Raw genomic sequence first — 19079 nt, 5'->3', positions numbered from 1 at the left:
GTCCTCTCAGTTTGGATGCCAAGAACCTTTCAAATACCTATGCCCCTCCTTTTCAAAGTTCCAGCTCAGACACTCAGACTTCTAAGAAATTGCAGCAGACTCTCTCTTCATTCAACCCTATCTCTAGAGCCTGAATACTCCCTCAGCCCTTTAGCACACCTGTGCATATGTCAATCTTCCGAACTAGAAACTTTAGGTCAAGAAAGTGCGAGTCAACTTTGTAATGCTCAGAGCACAAATGGTACACTCAGCACATAGAGAGCAGTATATTAATATGGGAAAACACTAGACATGGAGTCACAGAACTGGTTCAAGCCACAACTCAGTCACTTAGGTGGGAGTAGTGATTTCCATCAAGTCACTTAACTTTTGCTTCTCAGTCCCTTCCTCAATAAAATGTAAAATAATAAATCCTTAATTTGAGGATATTCGAAGGAACAAGAGAAAGAATAAGGAAAGTTCTTTGGAAAACCAGTATAATGCAAACAAATATAAGACAGTATCACTAGAATGTTTTAAAACACAATGTGTGTTGATAAAGATGGACTTTTTCTACAAAAGAAATGCTGCTATAAATGATTAAGTACTGGCTACAGAAACTGGATGAGACAAAAACATTAAAGAGGTTTGCTCACTGGTAATACTTGATCTCTTAAGATTATTACATTGTTTTATTATTCTGGAATTTCATACGCTAATCAAAGTATTAAAACTCTATTTTAAAATGCAGTATTTTGTAGCCTTCTGTTCAGGCATTAATTTGGGTAAACAATCATTATATTACACTTATATGCCTAACTGTTCAGTTATACTTTCGACATAAATGTCAATTACGTGAAATAGCTTTTGAAGAAGAATTTGTATCATTTCTTCTTATGATTCAGTTAACAACCTACTTTCTCACTGACCAATGTAAATGAGCTTGTAAATTTCAAGTTTCAATTTCAAGAGGGGTCTCTTCAATGCCAGCCGCCCCAACCCCCAACACACACACACGTTTAACACCATGTCTGCGTTACTTCTGAAAAGCAGAAACCCACTGTGCAGCAGGCGGGGTGAAATATAATGCAGCTTTACACTGCATTATGAAAGCAAGAAAACAGCCAGCTGTGAGTTAGAAATAGAATAAAATTTCGAGTTGCAAACCCAAGGGACCTTCAGGTAACATTGAAAGTATTCCTTAATGATGAAGAGCTGATTTCATTTCAGACCCACTACGAACACTGTAGGATATATTTAACATTTTAATTCTTGGTTTCAAAAAGCAATAAACCTGTTGGTCAGACGGAAGCGTGGCGGTCACAGCAGCCCATCTATCAATCAATCCAACATGGCTGGGCTCCACCAGCAGACCCTGACACCAATTAGGAAACTGAAATAGCGAACTGCTGCTACCAGGTTACAGTTTTGCCAATTAGAGCACATCCTGGGTGAGAGCGACCAATGAACACTGGAACCCAGGGTCAGGAAAGAGAGGTGAAAAGCACCTCGTGCGATGTGACATGAAAAAGAAAGATTGCGGGAGGGACAGAGAAAAGAAGCAAGATAGTCTGAAATCAAACAGTACATTTTATTGTTCACTTGTCAAAGACATGCAGGCACTAAGACAAAGCAAAAGCAAGGCGCTTCCCTTGGTCTCTATCCTGGAAGGAACTGCTTATTGGCCAGCGCAACTTGGAGCCCGTTGCTGTGGTACGTGAGCACTGAACCTGCCATCTCCAACTGTTCCCTTTTAGTCAGGATTCATAAGTTAAGCCAGCTCATGCAGGGTCTGAACGTCAAAGACAGACCGCTGATAGACACATATCAAAGTGCTGGAAGGACAATATTTCAGATCAGGCTCATTATTGGCACACAAACCTTTTCTGCTAAAATTTCTCTTTTTTACGTCCTACAAAATTTTAAGGACCTCCTTTCAATTTTTCCACCTGAGTTTCTCTTCCAAGCCACAGCTTACAGCCCTGGCCTACCAAAACGTCATAAAATCTAAGGACCTCAAAATCTTCCCCCTTGAGTCCTTTCATCTAGTCACTGTTTCCCGCCTCAGAATACCTTCTCTTAATTCCATTTAATCTTCTGGCTTTGAGGGACTCCCAGCTGATCCTTTCTGCTCTGTGTCAGCTGAAAAAGCAAAAGGCAAAAGCAAGGCGGACACAAAAACCTTCCAGAGTGTGGAAGTTTGGGACAATAGCTGTCATTTTCAGCATCAGATAGAAACCTAGGTCTGGATCACTTTCATAAATGTGAAGCAGATTCTGGCCTGAGTCAGATGAAAATGATAGACAAAAATTTCCTAAACGTTAAAAGGAACTGTTATTTTTCAAATGCAAAAGTGCTATTATTCATTTATCAACTGAGTCACAGTTGTTACAACCTATTTTCCACAGGATCTGATGTCAGGCTCATTGTGGTGACTCAAATTCAACTCTGGTGGCTCTCTGTTCTGCTGCCATCAGCTTTGTAAGAATGAGATGCAGCAATTCTAATGGTATACACTCAGCCTGCTCTCCACATACACACCAGCAGAAGGAGGGTGTATTTCAATGATGGACATGGAAAGCATCAGTCAGAATTTATCATAAGTAGCTTCTAAATTGTTCTAGGGCCCTAAAAACATAAAAGATATTTTCCTCTAGAGAGGAGGTTGTTAACCATGGCTGCCAGTTGGAATCACCTGGAAGCTTTGAAAAATGCTGCATCCTAGGTCCTACCCTGCAGAAATGTTGATTTCATTGGTTTAGAGTGATATCTGAGAATCCCAAGATTACTTTTTTTTTAAAGCCCCTGTCTGATTTGGTCCGTATCTGGATCTGCTGCTCTTTCCCTCAAAAGACACCAGAGATCAAAACACCAAAACACAGCACAGCTAAGCCAACGATCACAAGTATTTCAAAGGTTTATTACACACACAGGCATGGACATGGGCAAGGGGGCCACAGGCAAAAGGGCTCTCACCCCAAAAAGTGGGTGCAAGGAGACAAACAAGGCCAGGTGCTAGCTATACACATACAGAACTGCAGCACACCAGTGGGATTTCTGACTAATGCTGGGTGAGCACTAACTTCAGGTGGTCCATTCCGGTTGCAGGGAGGGAGGTATCAAAACGGCAGGACAGGGTACACTGCCCAGCCTTGCTGGGAGTAGCAGAAGTGAGTAAAGTGGCAGCATTTGACAATTTCCATCCTAGTAGATGCTTCAAGGTGTGACAAAATGTCATTTTGCTGAGAGTGACTTCTCCTGTCCAACTCTATTTCTCTAGAGTAGCCAAGTAAAGAACCACTACTCTAGCAGTACTTCTCAAACTTTAATGTACATATTCACCCAGGGATCTTGTTAAAATGCAGATTCTGCCTCAGTAGGTCCGAGCTGGGTCAGAGAGTCTACACTTTCAACAAGTTTCCAAGCGGTATCAATGCTGCTGTTCCACGGACTGCACTGGCCCTGTGCTTCAGAACAGTCTCCCCTTGAGTTACAGGCCTCTCACAAATGAAAATCCCATGATGGCCTTTGGCTTACACATTCTGAGTCATTTTGGAGGATCTGCAGGCACTGGCGAAACTAACAACACTGAGAATGGGGCCCAGATAAGTGGAGAAATACTACAGTCATCTTACACCATATTATTGCTCCTCAAATATTTACTGCATTTGTTAAATAAGGGGATATATGTACATATATCCACTTATTTTCCAACTGTCTTCCCACTAGAATGGATACTCAAAGCAGCAGCATGTGTGTCAAGCTCCCCATTGTAGCCCTAAAGCCTTCCAGTACAGCACAGGCACTCAAATTCGCTGGCTCAAGGAGGGACTGGATGAGAGGACATGGGCACCACATGTCATGTTGGTGCCTGGTTACCCCAGTCTGTGCTACCAGTTGTTCTAGGCAAAGACAAGTGGGGCAACAACCTTAGTCTTACCTTCTGGCCAATACTCAGGTAGGTCTGCCTGGCAAAGGGTGCAAGATGATAAAGACAAGAGACTATCCTGCATCTTCTCAATTCAATTTTTTTTTAAAGGATTTATTTATTTGAGAGAGAGACAGCATAAGCAGGGGCAGAGCAGAAGGAGAGGGAGAGAGAATCCTCAAGCAGACTCCCTGACCCAAGCCAGGGAGCCAGCCACTCAACCAACTGAGCCATCCAAGGCCCCTCTTCTCAATTCTTTTTAAAGCACACTGGGTATACTGTGTCCAGCACAAGAGGAGACAAAATGGAAGAGGTATAACTGGAGAGAGACCATTTTTTCTACTTAGGTTTCCTTCAATTGCTATAATGAACTTGCCTGGCATGGAAGAACTTCAGAAAGAAAGGGAGGCAGCCTCTGGAAAGTATAACCTGAGTATAACCCTGAATCTCAACTCCATGGGACCCTCAAAGGACCATAATGAAATGGCAAAGGAGGAACTCTGAGCCTCAGGAAAGGTATTAATCCATCCTCAGAATTCAATCACTCACAAATGCCTACCAGCAAAACTATTTAAGGTCTCACAAAATTAGAAAACTAACAAAATTAGAAGTGCAAGTACCTGAGGCAGCATATAAGCAAGTGTAAAACCAGTGAAACACAGATTGCACTGACTAGTGTGGACCCCACAAGGCCAACACTGATTCTCAATGATTTTCAAATTGTAGCTTGCTACCTATTAGTGGACTGTGAAATTGTTTTATTGGGTTAGAACCCACTGTTTTCAAAAATGGAAACAGAATAAAATAGAAAATACGAGGGCGGAAAATACAATGTAGTAGTATTTCTTGAATGAGGTATTATTTACTGATGTCTGTATGCACTGCGTCATAATTTAAAATGTATTATCGTAGGTCACGATTTTAAAAATGTAAAAATACCCATCTATACCCAGGAGGACCATATTTCATATAGTGTCACAACTAAATAAGAAATGTTCACCAACTAAGAGGGCACATTTATGCTAGAGACGGCATGGCAGAGTAGCTCAAAGCATGGGTCTGGAGCCAAACTGATCGCCTAGTGAAGAAGGTTAAATTACTTAACTTCTCTAAGCCTCAGTTATTCCAGTCATAGGAATACTAATACTACCACCTCATGCTATAACAATCAAATAAGACATATCTGGAGTTCCTGGCACAGAGCCTGGCAGAAACAAGTGCTTGATAAAATACCATGCATTACTATCACTGCTTAAATGCAAGCCTGATAGGTTTCTTCTATGTTATTTCAGTGGTAAAATACTACAGAACAGGGGTTAAGGTAACTCATGTGAGCAAGACTGTGACTGCTACCTAGGTAAAAACTGAGGAACTTATCTAATTCTGGAAAAAACTATTTGGAATAAAGAGCTTGCCGTTGCAAAAGGGCAAGACGGAAGAGTCATGAACTCACAGAAATGCCACGAAGTTAAGACGCAGTGAAGAAAGAGAGCACGGGTCAATAAAGGCACAAATGAAATTCTCCCACCAGGACACCTGAATCTTGCTCTTCTTTTAAACTGCCACCAGTAGTCCTGACCCTGGCCCACAAAAGTCCAAAGGACCTTAAGCTGTCCCTGTTTCCCAGTCTCCTTCAAACAGTGAGGAACCACATGCGGTGTTCTTAAGAACCAATTATTAATTAGAAGCCCTGGAAAGCCGGATGGTGCTTGTTATTATTAAACCCAATATCAAAAAGGGATGTGGATAATTACTATATTGGCTTCTCCAACTGGTCTTGACGAAACATGCTGAAGTTATTCTCGACACAAGTGTCACCACTGGTAAAGAGCTCGATTTGCTGGCATCTCATCAATGGTACACTCGAAACTGCGATTGCTTGCTGTTAAACTAACAGTTTATATTAGGCTAAACACAGTTTGGTAGCCATTGTCAAGAAAATTGGAGTTGCTCAGGCATGGCAGCAGTTACTGATGTTATTTGTTTGGAAGCCTTGTGATTTAGTGAATCACTAGCAATTGTTAAGCAAGTAATTAAACTATAAAGCCAAGACCTGTGATTTTCAGTCTTTTCAAAGCAATAATCATCAAAATTCCAAGTACCATTTAACTGATTCCCTTCTAAACACGCTGGCAACGTTTATGTTGTCATTCATCCAGTCGTACAGTTTATAAAAACTAGATTATGGCCTTTATAGAAATTATATGCTGCTCGACTCTTTGCTAAACATGAGAGGTTTAAAGGGAAAATTCACAAAAATTATTTAATGAGAACTGGACATAAGAAGTTTTGGATTTGCTCACACATATGGCTATCTTAGGCTTAATCATAATTCAAAAGTCCTATTTTTAGGATTGAAATACTAAAATAACCAGACTATTGTTCTTATAACCTTTTCCAAACATAAGAATGCATTATATAAATTTCACAATTTCTCTAAGTGCCTTTAAAATTACAAGCAATTTAGCCTATGATTCATGTACCATACTGACTGTATGCAATTTTTTTTTTTTACTCCACATCTCAATTATATCTTAATATTATGGGGGCTGAAATGCATTAAATAAATCATATTTCACAGACTCCTGGTAAAGTAATAATACTTACATGCATTTTAGAAGAAATTGGCCTGCATTATAAATGTATTCATAATGTCATTACCTGCCTTTCCACGCTAACTGAAATATTAGGCAGCAGTGCCTACCTATTTCAAGCCACTGATGAGAGCTTTTAGCAAACCTTATGCTTATTCTGTGGCTGGCAATCAGCTCCGTTAGTTAATATAATCCAGTGTTTACAAACAGCAATTTATCCAATATATAAAGCAGCTCTTGTAATTAGTGAAACATTGTTACTGATTAAGATTTAATCTGGTGGCTAGTATTTCTGCACTGTACTACATAAAGAGACTGGCTGATGTTTAATCAGTCAAAGGACATTGCCTTTTCAAAGGACCTTATTACTAAAGTGTTTTTTACTTACAAAGCATACTGCCATTAAGAAAATTAATTCATTAAAAATCTATATTAGTTAAAAATAATACACCAGTGGTGTTATAAAATTGTAAGGAAAAAAAATCCTAGCAAATACCTTCAATAATTTAAGAAAACGTATAGTATTTTAGAGACCTGCCAACACAACTCTTCTCTATCCAACTGTTAAATATTAAATAATTGTGGCTTTGGTCTACATCCCTGCCTAACAACTTACATGGCACCTCTATGTACATTATCTCTGATGATGTTCCCAATCATTCTATGAAGTAAGTATCGTCACTATTAATCATCTACATTTAACAGATGGAAATACTGAGGCTCATGGATATTACATGACTTGCCCACGGACATAAAGCTAATAATGACAGGGATTCACACTCTTTCCTCCATGCTACATTGCAGACTTGGTACATCTATTTCCAGAGCCTGAGTAAACAATCTGAGTAACCCATCAAGAAGAGACAGAAATACAGACTATAGAAGGTACACAATTTGGAAATGGGCTGTTTCAAAAGGTCGTTTGGAATTTGGTTTGCGGAGATCAATGCATTAAGTCCCAAACCAGCCTAGACAAGTCCTTATTTAGTCTATATTTTTGAACTACGTTAACATAAACATTTTGTGATCCTAGGTAACCTAATCACTCTTTATACCATCGTCTCAAAGGAAACATGCATGTCAAATGGAAACAGGAATGCCAGAAAGCTGTCCCCACAGGCCACAGTCCAGAGCAGCAGGGCTCCTCCACCGTCTTCTCACACATGCATTTCCCATGAGTCCCCCAACCTCCACCATCAGTAAAGGACTAGGAAAGGAGAATGCTCTCCAGGAGAAAGTTTAGATCTCTGAGCCAGGGGTAGAAGAAGGCAAGAGGGTCCCAAAGGGGAGCTGGAGCTGTGAGGACCACACAGCCACTGTTCCCACAAGGCATGGGGTGCAGTGAACATTAGTGTGTGAGAGTCGGGGGCTGTGGGGAGCTGCAGGAAGGCGGGTAGCAGCAGGCTATCCCTGGACAGATCCATTCTGGATCTCTCATAAAAGCAACCAAGTATTTGCTACAATGGTGGAGGGAATACAATAATCAAACATACCAGCCCTTAATGAGATGAGTACTCACAGGAAGACGGCTTTACATGGTTTCAAATACTGAGAACTGTCAGTCACTCGCTTAAACACTGAAGAGTCCTTTGAACAAATAGGAAGGTTTGCAGAGGAGGAATGAAGAGGGTATACTCAAGCATCAAAGCCAAGAATCTAGGGGGAAAAAACCCTTGAAATCTCGTAATAAATTAAAAAAAAAAAAAAAAGCCTGTAAGACGTATAGGAAAAAATGAGTGTGTGGTACTCCCATTTATATTAATTGTCATCATAATTTCTTCTGTGGTTCAAATTGATTAATTCAAATTTCTTTTCCCCAGAGCCCATCTACCAATAAATAGTCCCTATGGACATGTTCTCTTTTGAGGAAAACTATTAAACACACGGCTCCATAAATGTATCACATGGGAAATCACCTCCTCTAAGGAGCTAGGTATCTAAAAGGTGTGAGTGATAGGAGGCAAAAACATACTACATTTGTCACTCCCACTAGCATTATTAGTGCTAATGAGAAAGTACATGAACAAGAACACACACCTCTTAATTTGAATGTGTTACAAATAGAGACTAGATTAGTCACAGCTACTGGGATTACACGTTAGCACGGAATGCTGAAAACCTGCGCGAGGCGATGCTTACGGTGGTTTTGCAGCACAATGTCAGCTATTTAATTATGGTTTTCAAAGCATTTAACACCTCTTGGCACACAGAAGCTGGATGTGTGTGTGCCTGTGTGTTATTCAGACAGTTCAGGATTTCAGGTATAACTCAATTACCTGGTGTCCCTGGGAAATAAAGTGCTCCGTGTAAGTGCATTTTCTATAAAACGGAGGCCTATATCTTCGTGCATCCTAAACCCCTGATTAAATCTGTGGCCATCTGTAAAGGAAATCTTTCCTCAGTCTTTCATCGCCCTGTCTCTTCACAGGCAATGGGACAGAAAGTAGTGAAGTGCTTCTGAGTTTTTTTGTTTTGTTTTATGGATGAATCAAGGCCATCATTAGGAATATTCATCACCGAAGTACTTTAATACAGTTCCTACTTCTTACATTTTGTCTCTTCCTTCAACGTCAGGCTTTTAGCAGTCATTTCTCCCAGGATCACTGTGATGGCTTCTAATTTACAGACTCCATTATTCACTCCAGTCTTGGAGTTTGCTGCATCTTCCACGGACTGGTGGGGGAAATAACTGAATGTGTTAAGAAATATATTCAAGCCTCTCTGTCTGGCGGCAGCCATCAGCTCACAGGGAAGCCAAGATGGGCACTTAGAAGTACACCCAGGAGCTGTAGAGGAAGAAGCAGTCTGATGTAATGTGTTTTCTTCCCGGGGTGCACTGTGGGCAGTACTGACAGCTGTCTGCACTACACAGCCCAGCCCTGCCCAACCTGGCCCGATAAAGCACACAGACTGGGGTACAAAGCCAAGCAAGGTTATGTCCTACGTCAGATTCACGTGCGACATGGTGGCCGTAAACACCCAGTTCCTAATGGTGCGACCTATGGCAAACGTGTCCATCCTGGGGTTAACCGACTGAAGGCTTAGGGTGACTTCAGCTGGTTTTTCTTCCTATACGTCAACAGCCTTCAGTCTGTTGCAGAGGAGTGAGCTGGATGCCACCGTGGGGCTCTGAGGGTCCTGAATTCTTACTGGATTGGCAAAGATTCCACGTACAAATTCTTTGAGGTCATCCTCATTGATCCGATCCATAAAGCTACCGAAGAAATCCTGAAGCCCAGTGGATCACCAAACCAGTCCACCAGCACAGGGAGATATGACAGCTGACACATGCAGGCCACAAGAGCCATGCCCTTGGAAAGGTTCCCAAGTTCTACCACATTACTTAACGGTGGTTCTCGCCATGCAGAATGGAGACAATGCAATAATAGTCTCCAGCTTCACCGTTACTGCTAATAAAAGTAATGTTTGTAAAATTCTTACCTAATAAACAATTAAGGTTAAAAAAAAAAAAAAGAAAGAAAGAAATACATTGAATAAGTATCAATAAGGCTAGGACCGGGGGCATAAGGAGAAGAGAACATGGTTTTATTATTCTTATTAACACTCAGAAATGGAAAGAGAAAGGTATTGTTGCATTTACCCTGTCTGTTTCCATTTTTAGAAGAAGATAGCAGACTCCACACCCAAGATCCAAGTTCCAACACAACCAAAGAAGCCAATTCCTCAACGGCCAACATCCTCTCAGAATAATTTAAAGCTGATGCTTCCCAATCACACATTTTTAGGCACACCTATTTTCATCCATTCTTACGTGATTCCTCCTGCTAAAGGCATTATGATCTGTGTGTTCAAATGAACGAAAAGATTATGGTAGAGCAGCAATTCGTTGAATTCTGTCCTCAAATCTGTGACTATATCCAACATAAGAAGTAGCTGACGTCACTACTTAACAACAATAGCCCTTAGATTCATAGTCATCCTTGAAGACCATCATTAAAAGAAGGCACCAATTTCTTACAACTTCATGGCAGGGGTCTAGACGCAGTTACTGCCTAGGCAGCCACATCTATGCTCCACTCCCGAGGCCACCCTCAGCTATGTTCCACTAAGACTATCCCCGCTGCTCAGCATAACCACACTTCAGCTCTCAACAAACAATGCTTTTCCTTGTCCTCTTCAAAACATCCCCTCTGAGACCGTCAGCCACTCACCGGAACAGCAACTCCCAGACTACAGTTCTTTCTGCAGGCTCTGCTCCCCTACACAGATTTGTAACTTGATTCCATCTCTCCAACCACAGCCTCCTTATTTTCTTTTTATCCTCCTTAACAAACTGAAACCCTCAACTTCCACCTTCACCAGCCAATCGCCCACTTCCTGGGGCTGCTGGGTTCTCTACATTGCTGGAGACCAAAAAAATTAGCAACTCAATCCTGTTCTTAATGCCATCATCTCCCCTGCTTTTCCAGCAAACTGCTGGGATAGATGGGTGGTCAGACAGGGCAGGAATGTAGCCAGGGAGGAAGGAGATGTTTATGAAGAGCACAGGACAAGCTGGGAGAGCACTGGCGCTTGGCTTCCCATGGACAACAGTGGAATCTGTATATAGACCTCCCAATCCTTGTTAAAGTTGCCAAACACAACTACAGGAGTAGTCACCTACAAGAATGTAATAGGAGTACAGTGATGACAGTTTACAAAGCACTTTCACACATCTCAGCTCTCTAAATTTCCAGAACAAAACTCTGAAGAACCTATGGTCATCTGAAAGATGAGGAAACAGATTCAGAAAGACTGGATCGTGGCACAAATCATATATGTAATGAGCAGGAGAGCTAGGAAGAAAATCACCCTGAGTCATGACTTCCATAAGTGTCTTCTCAGGGTTCCCATAACAATTCTAAGCCTATATTTGTTGACAGGGACCATTCAAGAGGCACAAACTTCTTTCTAATGAGGTCAAGAGACACCTGGAGAGGGGAATGCTCAAAGTGCCACAAGGCAGGAAAAGAGAACACTATTACATTCATTAAAAAAATCCTTAGGGGGCACATGGGTGGCTCAGATGGTTGAGCGTCTGCCTTTGGCTCAGGTCATGATCTCCAGGTGCTGGGATCGAGCCCCCTCTGCCTCTGCCTCTCTCCCTGCTTGGGCCATCTTTGTCTCTCTCTCTCTCAAATAAACAAATAAAATCTTTGAAAAAAAAAAAAAAAAGTCCTTACAGTGACTAGTTTATCATCCTTGATATAGATGAGAACAAGGTTTGAAATAAATTATTTATGATGTATAACAGTTTAATGGAGTATAAAATAGAGTCTCTTTTTTACAGTTAGTAAAAGTTGTGGGGTTCTTAATGTTGCCATATCCAGACTGAGCCTGTATCCTACTTATCCAGACTTTTGACAGAAGCATCAATTTTCTAAATTGTTCTCTAACAACTACAAGTTAAGAAAGAAAATCACTCTCAGTGCTAATAATTGCAATTCTCTGAAGATACTAAAGAACCCACTGTAATTTCACATCACTGAATCCTGTGGCTTTATACATCAGAAGAGTTTTCAGACAGTTTCTCCTGTGTGTTTTTAATATTAAAAGAAGATATCTATATGAAGTACACTGAAGAGCTAAAAATGATATGATGGGATCTAGACTGGTATTACAGACTTGAAAGTGCTGTATGACAACATCCATAAACATGAAGAGAGAAAAATATATCACACAAATGTCCTCTGAAAAAGCAAACAAGTATTCCTCTTTGTTCATAATGAAAATAGGAAGAGTTAGGTAAATGAAGTTCACCTTAAATAACAAACTGATGTTATTTATTAAAAGCACAATTGACATTACATGTGCTGTCTACCACCAGGCATCTGATTGGCTGTAAGGGTCACAAAACATCCAGCCATGCAAGGGTAATAAACGGTTTAGTGGCAAATAGAGAGAAGAGACTCTGGCAAACAATGAGAAGAAAAGAGAAAGAAGAATAGAGAAAAAAAAGCATGAACAGATCCTTTAAAGAATAAATTACCAGGTATTTAAAGTAACATTAGGAGCACAAAAATTTCTATTTACATATACATTGCAAATACTGCATAAAGGTATTTCAATGCACAAATAACCAAGGGTCTTGATTATTATGAAAATACTTAATAAAAAGAGACTAATGTTCATCATGAAGAATAGATGAATCATATCAATAAAGAAATTTTAAAAATTAATGGTCATGACCAGGGAATGGCCTTGATAAACTTTTTTTAAGGTGTAAATCTACAGTAATATAAATAATGTGGTATTGGTTCAAGAATTGGCAAATATAGCAAATGAACACAATTCAAGACCAGACATAGCCTTAACTCTACATTAGAAACTGGTCTAAAATAACCAAGATATCTCTAAGGAGAATGGATACATTATTTCTTTTAAAAATTGATACTGGCAAAACTGTCTAGAAAAACCTCATGTGATACCATATTCCAAAATAAATACAAGAGTGAATTAAAATTTCATTGTAAAAAATTGAAAGCATAAAACAAAATTAAATCTTACATGCAGACACACCGTTCTAAGCATATGCTTACTATAAAAAGAAAAGACGGACAAATTTAACTATATAAAAATTGAAAAAGGGGCGCCTGGGTGGCAAAGCAGTTAAGCGGCTGCCTTCGGCTCAGGGCGTGATCCCGGCGTTATGGGATCGAGCCCCACATCGGGCTCCTCCGCTATGAGCCTGATTCTTCCTCTCCCACTCCCCCTGCTTCTGTTCCCTCTCTCCCTGGCTGTCTCTATCTCTGTCAAATAAAAATAAATAAATAAATCTTTTTAAAAAAATTGAAAAAAAAAATTTCAAGGCAATACTGGAAAATGAAAAAAGGTTATGAATGGGCAATTGAAATTAGCAGTGTGTGTGTGTAAACAAAAACTTTCCAAAATACCCTTTCACTCAACAAATTTGCTTCTAGAAATTTACCAAAAAACAGAAAACACATCACAGACATCTGCAAAGATTTAGCCCAAGGGTATATTCTTCTCCCTAGCTTTGTTGATAAAATTTTTAAAAATGGAAACAACACAGACATCCAAAAATAAGGAACTGGTCAAATATCCAAACTATATATCCATGAAAAGATAACCACAGAAAAGTAATAATGCAGAAAAAATATGCAATGTATTTCTGCATTAAAGATTTTATTTTTTTTAAAGCTTTTCCTTTTCTTTTTTTTTAAAGATTGTATTGATCTATTTGAGACAGAGAGAGCACAAGAGTGGGGAGAGGCAGAGGGAGAAGGAGAAGCAGACTCCCCGCTGAGCAGGGAGCCTGACGTGGGACTCGATCCCAGGACCCTGAGATCACGACCTGAGCTGAAGGCAGACACTTAACTGGCTGAGCCACCCAGGTGCCCCTCAAGAAGATTTTAAAACAGTAATACAGTATCAGCCCAAACCTGTACCTTCCTCCCCACCTACACACTCCTCAAAAGTGTGTATATACCTGTGCATATGTATGTCTCTATATACAACAGTAAAACACAGGAATCATACATAAAATATTAACAGTAGTCAACAGGAGTGGTGGGATTAGGGATGTTTTGTTTTTTCAATACCACCAGTACAAATTTTTCTATAATAAACATTTGGTTTTCTTTTATTTTAATATAATCATCTGTATGTTACATAATTGTCTTCCAAAATAGAAGCCTACCCTAAACTCTCTTTGTTGCTCTCACTCCTTATCAGTACACAAAGAACTTCTTCATTGGCTTTACAGGCAGTTACTGTAACTGAATTCTCTAGGGTTATAAAATTTGTCAGTTGATTTTCCTGGTTTTCCAGGTACACGGGCTGCAAATAAGGGAAATTTTACTTTCTCCTTTCCCCTAATTTTTTCTCTTATAAAACAGTACTGGTTAGTACCTCCAAGACACCCTGTGATGCTCTTGATGTTAATGGGAATGATTCTTTTAAATCACCATTTAGAATCATGATGGCTTCTTGAATTTTTGTGTATTTTTTAATCAACCTTTAAAAAGGCTCATCTTAAGATGGTGTTGCCTAAAACTGAAAGGGTTAATTAAATATACACAAAAATGTAAAAATAACCTTAAATAATACTTTTCAAATAAGGCATGGTATTCCAGAACACTATTTTTTGTGGCAAAGGAATATAACACAATAGATAAAATTTCTTTGATATTGTGGGTATCTTGAGATGCCTCGTGGTAGCTCAGTCAGTTCAGTGCCTGACTCTTGGTTTTGGCTCAGGTCATGATCTCAGGGTCCTGGGATTGAGCCCCCAGCCCTATCAGCCTCCACACTCAGTGAAGATTCATTCTCTCTCTCTTTCTCACGCTCTCTCATTCTCCCCCTCTGCCCCTCCCCCCGTTTGCATTCAAATGCAAGCACAAGCTCTCTGTAAATAAATCTTTAAAAAAATGTATTTTGTGTGTATTTATACACACACATACACATCTGGCTCTACACACACACACACACACACACCCCGATGGGGCTGTCAAGCATAGAAATGAATTCCTATATTTTACTAAAAGTTAAAATAGTGCATGCGACTGCATGACCTCAAACTTCTTCTCCTTAAAAGTGATATAAATGAAGCAAGAAAAGGGAAAACCAAAAGAAAACATGCAAGAGCAAGCTGAAAAGATAATGTTAACACGACGAGTAAGCAATCGTTCGAGTAATACCCATTAAAACAAATTCAACTTGCATTAATAAAATTTGCTTTAAAAGAACTTCTAAAAAGAAAATTAAGCTAGGTAGATAAATATTGAAGATCCACTAAAATGTAGACCACCGACAGTGGGCACACAGAAAGCGTTCATAAGATTTTCTGAATTAAAGTAATCGAAACCACAGTCTATATTACAAAACACTAGTTAGCAACTGTACTAATAAACACTGGAGATTCTATGATGCATAATCTTCAGAGGGCAGACTTACAAAAGTCACATAAACATTTTTATGGAAAATGATAAATGGAATCATCTGTATGCACCCATTGTCCAAACAGCCATATGAATTATAAAATGGATAAAAGTAGATATTACATCCAACATTAAAAAGTTAAGCTGATGGGGCGCCTGGGTGGCACAGTGGTTAAGCGTCTGCCTTCAGCTCAGGGCGTGATCCCGGTGTTATGGGATCGAGCCCCACATCAGGCTCCTCCGCTATGAGCCTGCTTCTTCCTCTCCCACTCCCCCTGCTTGTGTTCCCTCTCTCGCTGGCTATCTCTATCTCCGTCGAATAAATAAATAAAATCTTTAAAAAAAAAAAAAGTTAAGCTGATGCTTACTATATTTGGTCTTGATAAAGATATGTTCAGTTAACATAGGAGAATAATTTAACTAAAAACTTTAGTTGGCCTTTTTTGGGAAAGAAAACAATGAGAAATTCAAGAGTATCTCAATACTTTGCAGTGTATCCAATTTGGTCAAAATAAGTACCAAACAGGGCCTGAACAGGATAGGCACTCAATAAATATTTTTTGAACAAAAATCAATCCATTTCAGTCCCTTATGATTGGAACATCAATTAGAACTCTTCTTGTGACCTTGCTCAATTTGGCTGAGAAGCTAAGCTGAGCTGAAATTGGACTTCCATGTCATTTGAGGAGTCATTCAATTGGGAATGGCAAATGCTAAATTTATTGTTACAAGTCACTCAAAGTTAACTCCAGGAATTTCTATCCAAAAATGATTGATCCCATTTTCCAATTTTTTATAATAATTTTTTTTATATTATATTAGTCACTATACAGTACATCCCTAGTTTTTGAAGTAATAGATCATTTTCAATTTTATAAATATTCAGGCAGAGTAAAAATTCGTATGTATCAAGCTAAGGTCTAAAGTGATAGGATTCTATTTTAAGCACAAACTTGCATCTCTATTACTGAGCTTATATAGCCTGACACATACGATATTTTATCAAATGAATGGATGAAGGAATTAATGAACAAATTAATAATATAATCTGTTCAGATGTCTTTAATGAGAAGAAATGTCTACATTGTATAGTTTTTGCTTTTTAATGTTCAAATCCACAATAACCTTTATACCATCTTAAAACATTTGCCAAGCCACTAAATTTTATCAGGTTTCTCTTCTACAAAAAAATGTACATGAATCAACATTCTTTTTACTAAACAAGCATAACTTTTACTCATTCTCAAGACATGAGCTAATGAGTATTTATTTACAAGACAGACCACTCTGTCAAAATACTAGAAAATCTAATGAAGATTGTTGCTTTTTATGTAAAACTAATGTTTTAAAGCAAGTTGACAAAAAATAACTTTCTTATATGTATGGCTCTAATCACTACAATTAGTGCTTAAATTTATTATGTAGTATCACAGTTGAAGGCATAATTTTATTAATCAAAAATTAAGTGAAACAAACCATGTAGCACAAATCACCAGAAACAAAAGGTACTTTATCTCAATATCTAAGCACACCTATTTGGCTTTTGTACTAATTTATTTTCCTTCCTGCCTGCTTTCCAAAGCAAATTCAATAACATCTTCACTTTATTTTACAATTTTACACAAGAGATTGAGGGAAAGAAAAAAATGAATAAAAAAAAAAAAACCAAACCTCTGATGGCAAAGAGTTTCTAAAATTACAACCTTAAAAAATTGAGATACCACTTAAACTCCAAAGAAATATGAAAATGAGAACCACAGATTTTTTCTAAGTTTAAATAAAAACCATTAAGTTTTATGTTTAGTAAGATACAGAAAGACTCAAATGTTTAGTGTAATTGCTGAACACCTCTATTTATTTATGTATTTATTTATTTGAGCGCACACATGCACCCACGCATGTGAGGGGTGGTGGCACAGAGTGGGCGGTGGGGACACTCAAGGTAGAGCCTGATGCAGGGCTCAATCTCATGAACCTGAGATCATGATCTGAGACAAAATCAAGAGTCGGACGCTTAACTGACTGAGCCACTCAGGTGCCCCATCTCAATTTATCTTTGAAAGTTCTACTTTCCAAGCAAAGTAAATTGATAGTGCACCAAGTGTATCATTTATCTGATGGTGTTATAATAATATCACTGCATTTGATAATATGGAACTACATGATGATTATGTTTAAGATAAGCACAAAACGCTGGCTGCCAATTTCTAAGTATTAAACTCTAAAAGAAAAAAATCTATCAGGTACCCAATTTATATAATTAAACATTGAGTAAAGTTTGATTTCCTCCTGCGTGTGTCAGTTTAATTACTATATTTCAAATACGATATATAGATTATCAGTAAAAACTCCAAAAGGACTATTATCATAAAATAAAAAATGACAATGATCCCACAGGCAGCCACAAACACAGCCACTAGGAAAAAGACACAGGGACAAATACAAAAATAAGTGAATAAATAAATATATGACTTTTGTGATGTTATTATCAAATAATAAACCTAGTTTTTTTTTAAACAAATATAAACATCAGACTGAGAGTTTCTATTTTGGAACTTCATTTTTAGCCTTCCAAAAACTCAAGAAAACTGGTCTCATTACTTTATAGTCACTCCCTGTCACTAATTGAAAATGTTATTACAGATCCATCACCCAACAGCCTTGATTCTAAATGGCTTCAGCCTGCTCCCAAAATATCAAATCTATTCTCAGCTGATGAAGATTTATCACCTTGGAGGATAGTCAAAGGGATGTGCTTTTAAAGGCAATTGGAAGAGGGGAAAAAAGGAAGGAGAGAAAGAAGAGGGGGAAAAAAGGGAGGGGGGAGAAAGAGAAGGGGAAGGAAGAGACCGTGAGCAAGGACAGCTCCAACAGAATCAATAAGACAGCTTCGGGGAGGCTCCTGTAGACGGAAGAACACTTACTGTGTGATTTTAGTTGATGTTTAAACAATTCGTACCACTCATAGTTCTGCAGCCATGAACTGGTGACAGTGGAGGCTATACTGTGCCTACATCATCAACAATGATACCAAATTCAAGAAGAAAAATGTTCTATGGGAAATCAGCCACTAATGCTCAAATAACATATGTCTACTCAACATAATATATAAATGGCGATTTTAGTTTAAGATTTTCTTCCTCCACTGCACAACTGACAATTGACTTTCTCACAGCTAAAACTTTAAAATGGCAGAACAAATTTTGAAGACATTCTCTGCAATTAAAAACGGCTGCTTAGATGCTGAGAGAGAATTTTTCAAGGATAATCTTGCTTTTCACTTTTCTGTTCAAAGATTCAAATGCAAGAGAAATGTGTTGAAATCAAGTAATTAGAATTCCATTTGGTCCATCACCCCTTTTCAAAGATTCTAGATTTTACTGACAACTTTTTATCACCATAATATCTAGGAAAATAATAGTATTTGGTGTTTTCAAATGAATATATGTAATCAAAAAGTCAATATGATTTATAATCGCAAAGGAGTTGTCAAAAAATGTTAAATACCTAAATACTTTTTAAATTGGCTTCGCATCAGAAAGCTCAAATATCAGTTTTGAAGACCGTGTAATTTTGGCAGATTGATAACTCCTCATAATACCCATCTCACCCTTACCCATGATAAGGCCTCTGATGTTCAGCAGGGCTCATGATCAAGGGCGGGGGGGGGGGGGGGGG

The 19079-nt window shown here is 38.7% G+C and overlaps 1 protein-coding gene and 1 pseudogene across 2 annotated transcripts in view; one reads left to right on the top strand and one right to left on the bottom strand.

Annotated features, from left to right (window-relative positions):
• CHCHD3 (coiled-coil-helix-coiled-coil-helix domain containing 3) overlaps positions 1–19079 on the bottom strand; it is a 262201-nt gene that overhangs the window by 126343 nt on the left and 116779 nt on the right. The window lies entirely within an intron of this gene.
• On the top strand, positions 9261–11266 carry LOC103682449 (annotated as a pseudogene).

This window comes from Ursus maritimus, unplaced genomic scaffold (assembly GCF_017311325.1).
Source record: "Ursus maritimus isolate PB19 unplaced genomic scaffold, ASM1731132v1 scaffold_3, whole genome shotgun sequence".
Taxonomy (NCBI): Eukaryota; Metazoa; Chordata; class Mammalia; order Carnivora; family Ursidae; genus Ursus; species Ursus maritimus.
This window is presented reverse-complemented; position numbering and strand designations above follow the sequence as displayed.